We start from the raw sequence: 4,395 nt of genomic DNA, 5'->3' as shown, positions 1-4,395 counted from the left end.
TGATGGATGATGGATGGATGGATGGATGATGGTTGGATGGATGATGGATGATGGTTTGTTAGTCGGTCGATCAGTTTGCTTTTTTATTCCAAACATCTGGACGTTTTCTGCTCCTCTTCCTTCACTGAGATCTTTTTTATCCTCCATCTGTACCATGACATCCAGCTTGAGACCGCTTCTGTTCAGACGCGGCTCCGTCGGTTGAACTGGTTTGAAACCGGGATGTTTCCGGAACATTGAGGACTAGTTCAACCTGTTCAGTGATTCTTGTTTACAAAAATATCTCTAAAGCAGGAAGGTTGAGTCTGGATGCTCCAAACGAGCCGACTAAAACTGAAATAGATTTGACGGTGAGCCGATACCAGCTGATTCTGAACAGAAGAGAAATTATTTGATTGGACCTTTTATTTAAACCAGAGCCTGAACTTTATTTCCACAGGTTGGAGAACCTGGAGACAGTTTGAAATGTTTCTACATTTAAAGAAATTAGATCCCAAGAACCAGAATCAATCTGAGGAAAGATTCCTGCGATCTGAATTCTGGAAAACCTTCCATGAACCAATAGCGAACCCAGATTTTGACAAAATAAATAAATAAATAAAAATAATGTAATTAGAAATATTTAAAATTAGTTTAACATGGACCCAATTTTTGATTTAAACCTAACAAAAATATAAATTTCTACCAAATAAGAGATAAAAAAAAAACATTCAAGTTTAAGGCTCTTAAATCAGAAGATAAAACTAACTAGTGTCCAAAATAAAGCCAATTCAGATAAATAACAAACAGGAATCTGATTCAAACCTTCAAAATAAAAGCTTTTCTCTTCAGGAACCTCTGTTGAGGTTTTTTTTTTTTCCTGCTGAGATGAAGAACTGGTTCTGGGCTCGGTGATCCGTCACAAAGGTCTCATTGAAGCGTTTTCAAGGTGGTCCAGTCGGGTCCAGAAACCCAGTCACCCATGGACGTAATTTTTTTGGGGGGACGGGGGGGTCCATGTCCCCTGCACTTTGTCAAACAGACATTGGTCGAGCACTAGGACCAAGTGGAAAACCATAGCTCAAGCTGCAGCCCGTTTAACACAAGCCCCCTGATTGGCCGTCCATCTTTATATTAAAAAATACTTTCGTCTCCCCCACCCCCCACTCCTGAAATTCAGATTCCGTCCATGCAGTCACCAGTCAGCCGACAGCTCTCTCAGGACCACTTTCTGGGCGCACGCCTCCGTGGATCCCAGCCCGGTTCTGATCCGCTGATCGGGTCCTGAATCTGATCCGGTTCTGGGCCCACAGCCTCCGGTCCGAGCATCGATCAATGCCTCGGCCCCGAACTGGGCCGGGATCCAGAACTTTGGCCGCTTCCAGTCTGAAAACACTGAAAAATCTGTAATTATCTGAAGTGTGTAAATAAAAACTAACGGAGATTCTATTTTATGTATGAACGGACGGAAAGCAGCGCCACCTAGAGGACAAACCTTTCATTTGGTGTCTTTTCTTTGTAAAAAAAACCCCAGAAGGTTTAAGACGAGGATGAAACAGAGAAATTATATCAGAATTTATGACTTTATGAAATGTACAGAAATCTTTTCAGTTTGATTGTTTGCTATCTAAACTTGTTTGGTTTTTATTTGTACAGAAGTGGTTGTTTACATGGAAACTTTCTTTCTTTCTGTGAACATGATTGGAGCAGACGTTCGGAAGGGGGCGGGGCCTCAAGTTTCAGAGTCTTTATTTTAATTTACAGTTTACAGAAAATTAAATCGAATAAGATTATTTAAAGTTTTGGATTATAAACATAAAAGCATTAAAAAAAAAACAAACAGAAATGATAGTTTAATCCTTTTTCCCCCCAAACTAAATAAAAAATAAGAAGATGCTCTCTTTTGAGACGTCCTCTAACTTTGTACTTTCAGGGAAGTTTCAGGGGAGGTTTTCTCTGCTGGAAGAGCCAAATATCAGACAGAAACGTTACAATTTGTCACGTCCGTTCCTGAAAATGAATCACATTCAGTAAGCTACGTTTTGTTAATTTGAAGTGACTATAAAAAAAATAAAGCTGAAATAATTTGTTGAAGGCTGTGTTTGCTGAACTGAGCTGTAAATGTAGTTAAAAAGTTGAATTGAATAAACCTTAAATTATTTGTCTCAGTATTGTTGATGTTTCTAATTTTAGTTGGAATAGAAAATTCAGGGCCGAGGGAATTTAATTCAAATTTCTTTGAGGAAAAAAAGTTTTTCATACATATTCATTTTTAAAATGAAATATAATTAAACAAAAAAAGCGACCAGAATGGGGAATTAACAGCAATATTCCACTGAGTTGAATTTCCTTTTTTATTTCATATTAGGCAAAAATTCATATAAGAATACATTTTTGTAAAGGCTTTTAATTTCTTTTAAAGAGAACTTTTTGACAAAATTTCACATTCTGCCATTCACCTGTGAGTCTTTAAACATGATGGATGAAACTGATCCAAATGTTGCAGTTTTATCAGCATTTAGAGCAGAAACTGGAGATGATCAGCAGAGGAATCAGAGATCCTGACCCACCTCCTGCAGACGTCTGCTCCCTCTGCTGTCTCACAAGGAACACTAAATAAAATCTGGAGCCTAAAACATCTCAGTCTGTGTTTTCTGTATTGAGCTCAGTCTGTCAGAAGGGGGCGCCATTTACAAACATCAAGCCTACATGCCTGCAGTGAGACAACAGCCTCTGTTCCATTTCAGGGACTTTCAACCATTTCTGCGGCTTCATAAACTTTAAGTTGGTTTTGAAACAAAAGGAGGAAAACGGCATCAATAATGTGAGTAAAGGGTTTCGTAGTCATTATCTTCCAATCGAGGGGGGTTTACCATTAGGCAATAATAGGGCCCCGAGTTCCTAGGGGACCCATAGAACTCTGTCTACATTTATAAATAATACAACTATTCCTTGTTTGTGTATATTAATTATGTTTTGGATAAAAAAAACCCTTTCGCTGAAATGCCAGACACTTATGGTGAGTAAAATAAATGGACGTACAGTAGTGTTCCCTCGCCCGGACGCGGGTCACTGGGAACCCACTCTGGAGCCAGGCCTGGAGGTGGGGCACAATCGCGAGCGCCTGGTGGCCGGGCTTTTACCCATGAAGCCCAGCCGGGCACAGCCCGAAGAGGAAACATGGGTCCCACTTCCAATGGGCTCACCACCTGTAGGAGGGGCCAAAGGGGTCAGGTACAATAAGTGATGGGTGGCAGTCGAGGGCAGGGACTTTGGCGTTCTGGTCCTCGGCTGAAGAAGCTGGCTCTTGGGACGTGGAATATCACCTCTCTGATGGGGAAGGAGGCTGAGTTAATGAGCAAGGTTGAAAGGTTCCGACTAGAGATCGTTGGACTTACCTCGACGCATGGCTCTGGCTCTGGAACCAGTCTCCTTGAGAGGGGCTGGACATTCTTCCACTCTAGAGTTGCCCCTACTGAGAGGCGCAGAGCAGCATTGGGCATACTTGTTGCCCCTCATCTTGGTGCCTGTATGTTGGGGTTCACCCCGGTGAACGAGAGGCTTGCCTCCCTCCACATAAGTGTAGGGGGATGGGTTCTGACTGTTGTTCGTGCTTATGTGCCAAACAGATTACCCACCATCTTTGGAGTCTCTAGGGGGGTACTAGAGAGTGCCCCTCCTGGGGACTCCCTTGTTCTTCTGGGGGACATCAACGCTCACATGAGCAATGACAGACCTGGGGAGGCGTGGTTGGAAGCCCAAACTCGATTGGTGTTCTGTTGTTGGACTTGTGTGCTCGTAATGGATTGTCCATACCGAACACCATGTTCAAGCATAAGGGTGTCCATATGTGCTCTTGGCCCCAAGACACTCTAGGCCGTAGTTCAATGATCGACTTTGTTGTTGCTTCATGAGGGTCTGCTGGGAACGTCTGGCAGAGTCCCCCTGTGAGAAGGAGCTTTAACTCCCACCTCCAGCAGAGCCTTGAACACGTTCCTAGGGAGGTGGGGGACATTGGGTCTGAGTGGACCATGTTCCGTGCCTCTATTGTTGAGGCGGATAGTCGGAGCTGTGGCTGCAAGGTTGTTGGTGCATGTCGCAGCAGCAACCTTCGAACACGCTGGTGACAACCAGTGGTGAGAGAAACTGTAAAGCTGAAGCAGGAGCGATTTGCTCACGACCACCTTACGATGGCCGACTGAATTTCAACATGTTTGATTTTCTCCCGACCTTACGATTCCTGATGGGGAGGTGTTCGTTAGAGGCTGATCGCCCCTCATTACCCCCTGTACACTACACCACGCACCGTCGAAAAATTCCAGCACGACTGGAGAATCGGTCCAAAAAGGGCAAAAAATCGTACATTGTATGCCCTGATTTAAGAGTTTCCCTTCTGAGGAAAACCAGATAATTGAC

The sequence above is a fragment of the Cyprinodon variegatus genome, unplaced genomic scaffold (assembly GCF_000732505.1).
Source record: "Cyprinodon variegatus isolate N-32 unplaced genomic scaffold, C_variegatus-1.0 Scaffold119, whole genome shotgun sequence".
Classification (NCBI taxonomy): domain Eukaryota; kingdom Metazoa; phylum Chordata; class Actinopteri; order Cyprinodontiformes; family Cyprinodontidae; genus Cyprinodon; species Cyprinodon variegatus.
This window is presented reverse-complemented; position numbering follows the sequence as displayed.